This window comes from Ursus maritimus, unplaced genomic scaffold (genome assembly GCF_017311325.1).
Source record: "Ursus maritimus isolate PB19 unplaced genomic scaffold, ASM1731132v1 scaffold_5, whole genome shotgun sequence".
NCBI classification, from domain to species: Eukaryota; Metazoa; Chordata; class Mammalia; order Carnivora; family Ursidae; genus Ursus; species Ursus maritimus.
In genome coordinates, this window is record NW_024426663.1 from 45,789,528 (window position 1) to 45,803,012 (window position 13,485).

The 13,485-nt window shown below is 41.0% G+C and overlaps 1 protein-coding gene across 1 annotated transcript in view; it reads left to right on the top strand.

Annotated features, from left to right (window-relative positions):
- The window catches only part of ANKRD55 (ankyrin repeat domain 55), a 286,535-nt gene that overhangs the window by 93,102 nt on the left and 179,948 nt on the right, over window positions 1–13,485 (top strand). Inside the window, exon 4 of the mRNA XM_008691404.2 lies at window positions 11,772–11,888. The gene's annotated coding sequence lies outside the window, so the exon portion shown is untranslated. The remainder of the gene's footprint in view (window positions 1–11,771; window positions 11,889–13,485) is intronic.

The window sequence follows — 13,485 nt, forward strand, 5'->3', positions numbered from 1 at the left end:
ACTTACTCAGAGCGCTCTAAAGTATGTGGTCTTTGCTTTCTCTGAAGTGGTTTGCCTGCCAGGCTTCTGCGATCCCACCACAGTAGTATCTGCTGACCCTATTTTCACCTAAGGGGGCATGTTGTCGCTACTCTGGGCCGGTTGTCCCTGAGCAAAACTCACAAGACATTTGATTTCTGTGCCTGTCCTGCTGCCCAGTTACCTCCCCCTTTTTAGGACCTCAATTTCGTCAGTCCAGAGGTTGGTCTAAGTTGGCTCTTAAGTTCTTTGTACATCACGTGTCCCATGACATTTAGAAAGTACTCAGCTTGGGAACTAGTGCCAGTTATTGCCTACTCCTACCAGAGCTTTCCCCATTTTAGCTGCTCAGACCAGAGACCTTAAAGCCATCCTTGATTCTTCTCTCTCTCTCACACACCCTCTGTCTAATCCAGCTGCTGATGCTGTCAACTCCACCTTTACGACGTACTCCACATCTAAACACTTTTGACCACCTTCATCCCCCTAACCTTCATCTCTCACCTGCAGTATTGCACCAGCCTCGCCATTGGTCTTTCTAACCCTGCCCCCCTTTGGTCAGTTCTCAACTTTGCAGCCAGAGTGATCCCATTACAGTGTGAGTCAGATCGCATCACTCCTCCACTTAAAACCCACCAAGGCCCCCTATTTCACTCAGAGTAGAAACCAAACACCTTTCAGAGTTTTTAAGACTCCTGCCCTGGGGCCTTTGCACTTGCTGTTTTCCCGGCTTCTACACTTTGTGCCAGATGTCCACATAACTCACTCCCTCACCTCCCTTGGGAATTTACTCAGCTGTCACCTTCTCATTCGGGTCTACCCTAACAACCCGACTTACAATGGCAATGCACCCTACATTCCCTATCCTTCGGCCCTGCTGTACATTCTCCATAGTACTTTCATCACACCATGTGTTGCATTTGTTTTCTCCCTACCTCAAGTAGAATGTTTGATCTCTGAGAACAGGGATTTTTGTTTGGTTTTTGCTGCTGTATCCCCAATGCTTAGAACAGTTGTCTGATATTTGGAAGGCTCTGAAAACTCTTTAACTGGATTAATGAAATGAGGAACAGCAAGTTTTTTCTTGCATGAAAGTATAGAGGTAGAGCAGCATATACTTTCCTGCCCTCATTCCCCAGTCTTATTCCCTTCTTAGCTTACATTTGCTGCTTATTTCTTAAATCTGATATTTCTTGGAAGTGGCATGAGGAGGGACCACATTCCAGTGGCAGTCTGCAGGGCTAGTCCTTGGACTAGAAGTATACCTCATATTACATAACACTGCATTTCTCTAGTGGCAAATCCACTCCAGCCTCTCTTCTGTGTCTTGAGCTTATTTGTATAGCTGGCATTCTTAGCTCATGTTAGAACTTGCCTGTTTGAGAAGCCAAAAGTGAGATTTGGGATTCAGTATTTTGAAAGTCCATGACAAATACCCAAATAAATCCATCCAAAACTGAGCTTCCAACCCTCCTTAGTTTTGAACTTCAGATCTAAAACATCTAAACTTCCAAGTGGAGAGGTTCAATAGGAAGTTAGATAGATGTGCCAAAGTCTGTGAGGAATGAAAAAAATGATCTGTTAAAAGAGTCGTAGTGATGAGAGCCTATATGTAGAAACTTGAGGTTCAATCAGATGTAAAAAGTATTTATCTATCAATTACTCCCTCCTTCACTCAATCTTTCATTCATTTATTCACTCAATAACCATGTGACACAGTCTCTTCATGGAGTAACCTTCAAGCAAACACAGTTAGCAACCAAAACTAAACTTAAAAGTGATCTTTACCTTCTTTAAAATGCAATTTAATTAACATATAGTGCATTATTAGTTTCAGAGGTAGAATTTAGTGATTCATCAGTTGCATATAACACCCAGTGCTCATTTCATCAAGTGCCCTCCTTAATGCCCATCACTCACTTACCGCATCCTCCATTCCCCTCCCCTCCAGCAACCCTCAGTTTGTTCCCTATACTTAATAGTCCCTTATGGTTTGATTAGAGAAGAGGACCCAGAAGATCCATGAAGCATCCTACCTCCAGCTTCCCTCTCTTGCTCCTAGGTAGAGTACCACACACCTGGAAAATGAGTTCTTCTTTCTCTCACATTGGGATTACCTGGTGAACAAAATTCCCAACTTCATTATATGTTATAATGACAAAGAGAGACAGTGAACCACTGTTTCCAAGTAGCTCAGAACTCCTATGGAGATATGAAGAGAGTTATGCTCTAAAACAGAAGTTTTCAACACAATCTGCATATTACCACCTGAGTCTGTTTTTTAAAGTACTGCCATCCATACCCATCCTAGATAATCACATTTAATTGATCCAGGATAGGCCTGGTAATAAGTAGTTTTTAGAAGCTCCCCCAGGTTATTCTTATGTGTAGCCAAGATTAACAATGAATGGTCTAAATAAAAACTATAATCTAGTTTATCTGTTAGACCACCAAAATGCAGTGATTTTAAGTTGAGATTGAAGTAATAATGAACAGATGAAGTGAGAAGTAGAAAGGTGTGAGGGAGCATTCCAGGCAATGGGCGTAGCCATGCAAACCATGCTAGTACGAAAGTCCTCATTTTGAAAGCCAAGAGCAGCCTCTACAGCCATTTTAGCTCTTTTTTAGGGTGGAGGAGTTATGCCCAAAAGAAGAACATTCCTAATTTCTCGCAAAGCCATATAAGAAATGACCTAAAGAAAACACACCGTCATATAGAGCTGGCACTGTCGCGGGACTAACTGGGTATGTGCATAACAAAGGAATAGGTCTTTTCACCTCCCTGAGTTGATACAGATTTAGTTTGCAATTTTTGTACAAGTAACTACTGTGTTTGGGATTAATACCTCGGGACCATACCTCAGGACCCCTCAAAAGGAATGCTAAGAATATAATTCGGCCTTGACTTTATGAGTTTTCACAGACAAAACTAAGACCCTCTAGGGAGAGGATACTGGAACTATCCCATAAAAATGTGTTCATCCTGAACAGTTACCCTATTTGGTGAGACAAGAGGTAGAAAATGTCACATTAACAAAGAAAAAGCAGGATTTGACTTTCATATTACTAAAAGGTACAGGAAAGAATGACCTTTATTACACTTTTCCCCATCTACTGAGGTGTAGGGGCCATATCTCAGTAATCATTTTAACCTTCACAGCCTCTAAACAGAGTTTTGTTCATAGTATAATCATGTCTGGGGCACTGTTTGGTGTGCAAATCTCCATTTCCCTCGTTCTAAACATTTTTTATTTATCTTCAGCTTTTGTCCTTGTCTTCCAATTGCTAATGGTTTGGGTGAATTAATGGCCCAGGAGATAAACAGGTTTGTTTCTGAGCATAAAGGCTTTATGGTCCTGCCAAATAATTTTTTTTCTACACTATGTATTTTGCCGTTTTGCTGATGACAAAAATGACACTTGCAGGAAATATTTATCTTCTTGTATGCCTCATGCAAGTCATTAGGGAAATAGAAATTAGAATGACCTTAAATCCTTGCACCATATTGTGTCTTTACTTCAACCATTATGGTATTAGGAAACAGGGGAGAGGGAGAGGAAAGTTGTTAAAATAACATGCAGTTGGGGTAGAACTGTCTAATGTAAACATCTTTTCAGTTTCTTCTCTACTCTGAAATGAATTATTTGAAACAAATCACTCTGTCATAACACATTTTTTGTTTTACCAGGCCGAAGAGAAGAGATTTATTTTCAAACTCGAGTAGAAATTTGGGGTCTTAAGCAAACCTTAGAAGTGTTTAGTGCTCCCAGAACATTTGATTTCACCTCTTTGAATTCATATAGTCAATAAAATATATATATTCCACTCATATAGTCAATGTATTTTAAAGAAGCTCACCTTTGTGTATACTTTTGTACATACATATGCAAGCATTAACTTCTAATCGGTTGCTTTGAGGGATGGGTAGGATACTGACAGAGCTGCTTTCACTAGAAAATATTTGCAAGGTAATTTCGCTTTGGAAGATAGTAGAAAGAAGTAATTTTCTTTTGTTTTGTAAGTATTTGGGTACTTGTTATGAAATAGATACAGTGCTAGAGATTGGAGATATGGATAAGACATGATATGTGGCTTTGAAGAGCTTTTATCTGAGCTGGGCTTTGGAGCATGGGTAGGAGCTAGCCAGAAGGAAGAAAGAAAGGGTATTCCAAGTGGAGGGGGAGGGGGAATAGCATGTTCAATGACACAGAAATGTGAAAAGCTCTAGAAAGGCGCAGAGTAATTAGAACACTTGATTCATGTAGAAAAAGATGGAAGTCAAGTCTAAGGTGATGAATCAGGAGGCAGCAGAGTGTAGTGGTTGACAGCACAGAGTCTGGCCTGAGGTCAACCGCTGGCCTCTTCATTGAGTAGCCTTACTGTCTGCACCTTTTTCCCTCATCTGCAAAATGAGGATGTTTACGTATCTCATGGGTGCTGAGAATAGTGTCTGGCATGCTTTGCCAAATTAAAGCAACAGTTTATCCTGAAATGATGAGGACTAATGCTAAAATGATGTCAGTGGGAAAGAAAGGAAAAGCCAATTTCAAGAGATGTTTCTCAGGTGTTTTTAAAAGCCTTGTCAAATGATTGGATTGGGGTGAGTGAGGAGTAGAACAGGAAGGAAAATGTCAAGAATGGCAATTGTGTTTTCAACTTGAGAAACTCTGTGTGGTAGGGCCTGTGGTTGAGGTCAGAACATAGAAGGTGGAGATCTATTTCTGTCATGTTATATTTAAGGTTCCCACATAACAACCAGGCAGAAACCTCTGTTAGAAATTAGTAATAAAAGTTTGAAGTTTGAGAAATAATAAAAATAGTGAATTTGACAGTTGTCAGTAAAGAAATGGTCATTGAAGTAAAAAAGGAACTTGAAAATGAGAATATGTAGAGCAGGTTTTCTCAACTTTGGTGCTATTAACATTTTGGGGTGGCTAGTTGTTTGTAATGCTGGGGGGTAGAGGGCTATCCTGTACCTTCTAGGATATTGAGCAATATCCTTTGCCTCCACCCACTAGATGTCAATGGCTTTTTCCCCTTTTGTCAACAAAGGATGTCTCCAGAGATCACCAAAAGCCCTCCCCCAGGTGATGGAGGTGGTCCCTTGTTGAGAACCTCAGGTGCAGAGTAATGATGGTGGAGGGGGAAACTTGGGCAAGTTACGTTCAGTTTCTGAGTGCATTAATTGCAAATAATCATAGAAGTAACACGGACGTTGTTGTAAGAGGCATTCTGAAGCAGTCAAATGCTGAGCAAATGCTACTTATTATGATTAGCCAAAGTTGAAAAATCCATGTGCGTTATAGGTGAAATGGTGGGATTTTTGAGAGCCTTTCTTGTTATAGGAGTGGTTTGGGTCATTACAAAGGGTATTCATCCATCTTCACTAGTGTCGGCAGTTCCTCCTCACCTTACACACACATGCTTAATTTGAGACGGCAAAGCCAAGGCTCCAACTCCCAGATTGCTTTTACCCAAGGCTGCATTGGCTGTTTAGCTGGATGAAGTATTTCAAGTCCCTCTTATATTCTCAGCTTCTCAATTCTTTCTGCTCCTCCTCTATCCCCAATAGGGGAAACTGATGCTAATGTCAGACAACATATCCATGGCTATTCATTAATCTTGGTGGTCATAGTTGCTGAATATTAGATTTGTGATATCATATATCTTGGTGTTACTAGGAAATATTTTTAAAAAGGCAAACATAAACAAAGTCAGACCCGGGGTCTTGGTTTTCAACAGCAATGAATAATTCCCTTTATTCTCTTTCATCCTAGGCTCTTTTCCACATACAGTTCAGCTATATCTCAAAGAAGGGGCCTGAGCACCAAACGGCTCCTGTAAATCAAGGAACTTGCTGTAGAAAATGGCATAATCTCTATCTAGAAACTATTCCCCACAGTCTTTTGCCTTGGGGAATAATCATTAGTGAAGCTGGAACATTGCTGTTCTTATTTTAAATCTGTTTCTCCTCTTGGATGTACCTGAAAGTTGTTGGTCTTTTTGTGTGTTTTTCGTTTGTCTCTTTATTTTTCTCTCCCCACTTCCCAACCAAATAATTCTCAAGAAGCAAAGATATACAGCCTGGAACTGAGAGTCACTGTTCACTCAGCCAACAAAATCTGGCCTCCAGCTAAGGTCGAAGGGAACGGGCTGTGAGTGCCTCAACCTGTTGAACCTGCAAAAGCCCCACCTCCCACACCACTGGACATCGCATGGAAAATTCCTGGGCACAGAAGGGTCAGCCTACGGACAAGGAATCAGCCAGCCATGCTCCTCTGGGCACAAGGACCTTGGCGTCTGGCCAACTGCTGTCATTAAAAGTGGGGGCTTTTATGTTAGTTTTTTCTTAAGTTCATGTTTCGGGCAGCTTTTTATTATGATGTGATTTTTTTTCCCCCCAAGGCCAGGCCTCCACCCTCACATCTTTGGTGGAATGTGTTAATAATTTGCTCTAGGGAGATGAAAGCCTCTTTGATACAAGTAGAATAAACACATGGAACACTGCTCAAAGGTCTAATTTCCACAACAGGAGCCAGCCCAGTTTGGGGACTGAGAATTGGATGGAGAGAACAGTCTCATTTCTGAATCACTTTTCTTCCACAGTGTCCCTCCTTCGCCTCTGCAGCTCTTTCCTGACTTGCACAGCTTAAGACAATGCCAGCATGTGCTCTAGGACTCTTCAGACAGTTGGCAGCCAACAAAGGCCATCACTAACTGTTGTAGTAAATCCCTACACAAGTCCTGAAACAGACTGTAAAGACAATTTCCTTCTGGATGGGGTTACATTGTGTAAGCCAAGGATCTTTCAAAGTGCTAAATTAAGACTTGCTTCATGTAATCATAACATATTAGAGTGGAAAAGACATCATTGAGTCCAACCTCTTCATTTTATAGATGAGGATGTGAATGCCAGGAAGATTACATGACTTGTCTAGAATCACAGGTCTTCCAAATCCCAGCATGGATTATCCTGAAGACCTCCACTGTTATAATCCCATGGTTCCCAAGGACTGACAGAAGTCAAAACAAACAAACAAACAAAAACAGACAAACTAAAACCCTTTTCAGGATTTCTCTAATTGCTTCTTTCTGTGCCCATCCCCATTTTGAGGTGCTTCTCCCACCAAACTCTGGGCACCACCTCAGGAACCCATGATTTCTCTAGAAACTCACTCACTTGCTTTGTCTCAGTGGTCTGGCATGCTGGGGGTGTCTTACCCATGGTTCTCTAAAGCCTTCATTCTACACCCTCAAAGCCCTGTTTTCTGAAGCCAAATGGATTCCCAAAAAGCCATCCCAGCAGAGAGTGAATGAGTGTACTACCCAGCTCAGATCCCAGGCAATTCATAGAAATTCCTCTCCATTCATAGAAATTCATTTGAACATCCTGAAGCCAGCCTGGAGAAGACTCGAACATGGCTGTGGTTAGTATGTCTTGGTGACCTTTGTACTTGAGGCCCTTTCAAGTTTTGTTTTGATATTCATTCATTGGTAGGTTTGAGTACTTCAGAGGAGTTGGTTTGAGGGCAAACTCATAGTTTGGTGGAGAGTCTCAGTTAAGGTGTCCAGAGACCAAGGTCCGGGAAATGCTATCAACTATGCTTGACTCTATGAAGCTACATAACCTTCCTGTGCTCTGCCTTCCCAACTATAAAATGGGGATAAAACCTGCTCTAACCATTCTTAGGACTGATGTGAATCCAGTTGGACAATGGATATTAAAGTAGTTCTTTAAGTAACTGAATGGAAAAGAGTCTTAATATTTATTGTGGTGTATTTTTCATCTAATAATCTTATGGATTCATAAGCAGTAGATAAATAATCCTACTTATGGTGCCTATTTCATTAATGGGAGACTCCTACTTTAAGCTTCATTCCATGCAACATGAATTCATGTGTTTTTCTACATTATTATGATGAATTTCCTATGTAAAGGTTTGCAAGATTTTTTTTTCTGATTCACCCAAATATCCACTTTTCAGCCACTTTGATCCAAAAGTTATTCCATCATTTCTTTTCTAAAACTTGAAACATGACAGTAATTCTCTTTTCATCCAAATTTTGCAGCTTTGATCTTCATTATCTTAATATTCAAAATATATAGATTTTTTTTGATCATCAAAGTCATAAAATGTGTTTTGGCCCAGACACCTCAAGAGATTGAGTTTACTTCTTCAGCGTCTCTGTCAGAGTTTTCCTTTATAGCAATTTTCCTGAGTGTCCTGAGGCCGCATTCCTTAGACATGTCCTCCTCCTCAACTGCTATCCTCCTTATCCCTCTCCCTCAATGCTGTACACATAGTCCTTTCTGGGACACCACGTTCAAGGATTATTTGAGAAAAATCCCCCTTATTAGCCAATTGTTTAATTCTGTATGGCTTCATTTCATCTCAAAAACAGCATTTAATTTTTGTTTTTAAGTTGATACCCTTTCTAAAGTTGAAATGTCCCTGAGAAAAATTAGCAGTGCTTTTAATCCAGTGGGAATTAGTGGCATCTTGCCCCTTAATACTTGGCAGTCATGACAGTTTGAAACTTCTGCCTGAAACTTCTTTCTGAAATCAGCTCCTTGACCATTTATGTTCAGCAAAATTGTAATACTTTTTATTCTGTCCCCAAATCATACCCTTGCTGCATGTGCTTTGAGAGTAAACTTCTCGCCTTTCTCAGTTACCCTCATGGAGAAATGACTCACAACATGCTTCTCTTCAGAGCCTCGGAAACCTAGGTGCCAAGGTGCAAATAGGCAGGGAGAACAAAAATAAGTCACCAAAAGGGCACCAGAAAGAGAGATGGGTAGCTTCTCTTGACCCAACTGTGGAGTTGCCTTTGAAGCACTGTGAAAACAAGTCATTTTTATGTGTGTGCCACCTCTACTTAAGCTGTCTCCTCCAAGCTGCTAAGCAAAATGGTGCGTGGTTTCTAAATCCAACTCAGTGAACCTTAGGCTACCAATTAGTTTGTGATTAATTAGTGATGTCCCACAGAAACAGAAAAATCCCACTGACCTCCAAAGAGGCTGTGTGAGTTCATTCTTGCTTTGTAGCTTGCTTAAAAGAGGCAAAGCATTCTGTAAAATGTTAACGAGGTCCAGCCTTGGGGATTTACAACTGTTTACCCAGCACTGTTGCTCCCATTGCTTTATGACAGCCTAAGTAAAATTTGAGTAAGGTGGAAAAGAAGAGACAGAGCCTAGTGGTGGGGGTCACCTGACTGCTGTATGTCGTGTAGCTTGCCCAAGTCCTGCCCTTGTCTCATCCTCCCCTGACATGACACAATACGAAAATGTCAATATGATGGCCCTAATAATGGTTCCTTTGTGTTTATATCATTGTGTTTCACCCAAAGATCCTTCAGCACGTAAACTCACAAAGCCAGGAGCCCATTGACATCTGTAACAGCCTGCTGTGCTTCTGGAACATAGAACACAGCCTTGTTAATTCATATGAGACTGATGACAGAATACATTTTTCTGCGTGTGGCATTGCAGGAGTTAAGTGATTAGTCTGAGACCAGAGAGGGAATAAATTGTGGCAGAATTCAACCTGTTTCACAAAAGGCTCTGTCTGTGAAGTTATCTTCAGAAGTCACCCTCTGTTAAGCACCAGATAAATTCTGTTGATACTCACTATTAATTGATAACTGGCTGGGACTTTCCACTACAAGAAAATGGCAAAACAATAAGCATTCCTTTGACCTGTACTTTTCTTCTGAATCAGATTAACTCTGGGGCCAGCCCTTTGAGGCAGTGAAGTGCCTTCATTTGTTAAATATGAATTTATTAAATATCTGCTTCCTTTAGGGTGTTATATATGGGAAAACAAAAGTACCTGCATGCAAGAAACTGGGTGTCTCACTGGAAAGACGAAAGATCCAAATGTGGAAATAATAGTTCCAGGCAGACACAATTAAAGGCCAAAACTAGTCGCTCACTTAATGGGTGTTGTGGGGTCCCCAAGAGAGAAGAATGAATAGGAGCCAAAGAGGTCTGGGAAAATTCACAGAAGAGTGGACACATTTCTGGGATTTAATGAATGATTAAAACTTACATAGTGAGCTGGGGAACACACCAGTGTTCTAGGCAGGAAGCGCTACTGAACATACCAGATCTTTACGACAGCCTAAACAAAATTTGGGTAAGGTGAAAAAGAAGAGATAGAGCCTAGTGGTGGGGGTCACCTGATGGCTGGCCTGTACCCAGGGAACTGGTGATATGGTCTGTCTCTCAAGTTGGCCAGGGCCTGGGGCACTCTGAGGCTGGCTCACACTCTTCTCAGCAAGCACTGCCTGCCAACCCAGGGCCCTCTGAGTCTCTGTAGCATCTTCCATCTAAACCTAGCCTCTGCTTCATTATCCTTCATGCTGCCACAGAGGGCCCCAAGAGGCTCACAGACTTTTCACACAGAAACCAAGGCACAAAACCTCAGGGCCTCCACTGCCTGAATACTTTATGCTGCAGACTGGTTTAGCAGCAGCTGGAAAGTTAGTTTCTTTCTGGGATCCTAAGAAAGTGAAGGGCAGCTTTCTTTGCCATCACATTCCCTCTACCTATTCAAATACCTCCTACGCCACAAAGGTTTTTGTTTTGTTTTGTTTTGTTTTTTATCTGACTGTTCTCCGGCCCTTACCCCCTGTCAGGAGCGGGACTCTCCGTGTGTCCCCTGCATCCTATCACTCTTCCACCATAAAAGAGCAAATTCATGGCCCTACTGTCCTGGAAGAATGATTCTTTTCTACCCCATGGAAAGAACCAATGGAGTATCCAAATCTTGGTTTTTTAAAGGAGAGATATAAATTTTTTTTCTTGAAAATCTACTGTCAAGACAATAGCCTTAAAAACAGGTTCTTTTTTGGACACCAGAGGCTATTACCTGGGTTTTTATAATTGGAAAAGTATATATTTTTTATTCCAACTCCTCCCATTTCCCCACTCCCCACTGAGACCCACGTACAAAGATGCCACCACTTTTGAGCATGCCTGGTGAAAAGGAGAAAATAAAGAAGTCCAAAAGCAAGAAAATAGCACATTCATATTTTCCAAAGTTTTAAATGACATATGGAAGGAAAGTTAACAAGACTTCTTAAGCTAATCTAGCCCCAGTGAGATTTCAGAGACATGGAAACTTGGTCTTCATAGTCATCTAAAACACCTAAGTGTTTGTTTTCTGTAATACGAAAACTACATAGGAAATTATGCAAACCATTTGGAAAGAACATGTTCCTTCTTCAGAATGGGCCCTTTCCTTTCCAGATCTGACTCTTGCTTTTAGGGTAACTTGTTTATATTCCAAAACACCTTCAGTCTTAGGAGCACAATAGCCATCAAGACTTATTTTTAGAAAGAACACCACCACCCTATATTCCGAGAGTCTTTTCACTCTGCTTTACCAAGAAATCTTATCTATTATATTTAATCTGTCCACAGACCACACAGACACCTGATTCACAACCCTTTAGCAATTACTGGTCTAGTGGTGACCACAATCTATAGAAAATTTTAATTAATCATGGATGAGTCTCTGAAATGTGTAGGCCTCTACATAAATTTCAGTTCAGACTAACCAACTGCCATGGGCTAACTGTGTACCCCACAAAATTCTTATGTTGGAGTCCTAACTCCCAATATGACTGTAATTGAAGACAGAGCTTTTAGTATGTGATTAAGATTAAATGTCATAAGGGTAGGGGTCCTAATCTGATAAGATTGGTAGCCTTATAAGGCTCTCTTCCTCTCTTCCATACGTACCAAGGAAAGGCCCTGTGAAAACATGGTGAGAAGACAGCCATCTACAAGCCAGGAAGAAAGCCCTCACCAGAAGCCAACCCCTGCTAGAACCTTGATCTTGAACTTTCCAGCCTCTAGAACTGTGAGTAAATAAATTTCTGTTGTTTAAGCCATCCAGCCTGTGGTGTTTTATGGCAGTCAGGCTAATACACTGATCAACAAGCAGGATAAGAAAGTTTGTTCAGGAAAAAAAGAAAAAGAGAGAGAGGGAGGGAGGAAGGAAGAACGGATGGAAGGAAGCAAAAGTTTTATTCAGTATTGTCTTCAAAGATGGTCTTGAACACCGTATTACAGGTGTGTCTGTGTGTCTTTGTGTGCGTGTGTGTAGAGAAGATATTTTATTTTGCTCTGAAGTATGCTCCTGGATTTGTAAACATGTTTACTGAGATTAAACTTTGTGGTTTCTGCATGTTTATTTTGATTGATTGGCAGAACACAGCAGTTTCTTGAATAGAGCTGGGGAATACGTACTAGCCTTGCATCAAGTGTTGCTCACAGCTCTTTTGCAAGTCATCTCTTTGAACTTCAGATAATTTGTGTTAAAATAAAAGGAGTACTGTGGGTTACTCTGACATAGGAGGTTGATAGTAAAGAGGCTCGTTCCTTTATTTTAAAAAGAAAGAGGTAACAATTGGGGCAATTAGAAAGGGAGTTCTACTTCCTTCTTTTTAGTTTTTAAAAAACATGTATATTGTTGTGCGTTTAGTTGGAACTAATACCTTTAGCTGCTTTACCTCTAGTAAGCCTTACAACAACCTGAGGAGGCAGATATTATGCTGCCTCTGCCACTTTCTATTCTCATGACCTTGGGCAAGTCCTTTAAACATGTTTTACCTCAGGTTCCACACTTGGAAAATGGGGACAATATTAATACCTTTCTCTAAGGTTGTTGTGAAGATTACATGAGATAATATGTGTAAAGTCTATAGAACAATATCTGGTATAGAGTACCAGCTCAATCAGTGGTAGACATGTTTGCATTATCATTACTATTATTTGTATTACAATGGTTATGTTATAGATCTGAAAGCTAACTCTCAGAGCAGTCAAGGATCCTTCCCGGAATCACATAGCTAGTAAGTGACAGGTCCAAGGTTCAAATCCAGACCCATCTGATGTCCAAGTCCATGCTGTACATCGCCCACCACCCTACCCAGCCAACTAGACATGGGCACTGTGCTCTTACAAACACAGAGCTGAAGAATACTCAGTTGACTAGAACTCCTGTCTTATTCAGGAGAGGAGTCCTTGCTTATTGGAAAAGAGCTGGACCTTTCTTTTCAAGGGTCAACAGCTTGGGTCACTGCCTCAGAGCAGCAGTGCAGAACTGCCTTAATCTTTCTCTGTCTGGCTTACAGCCTCCCTTCTCTTCACCCCACCTCCTGGATGCTGATAAATCAAAGAAATAGCAACAAAATAGAAAGATTAAATAAACATTTCTTTAAGGATCATATAAGAGGGGATTTTTCTTTTTCATTTAACATTTGATAACAACATCTTAGGCTTTTTGATGTTACTTTCCCATGTTTTGGACTGGATGAAAGTATGTGACTCATAGAAATGACCATGGTGGGAAAAGCAAATGAGTCACCTTGCCCAGCCCATCTGGAGCTTCCCGTGGCCATGCCCCTGGGAGCAGCATCCCTGAGGGCCAATCTAGCCAGCACTCCTCATGCAGC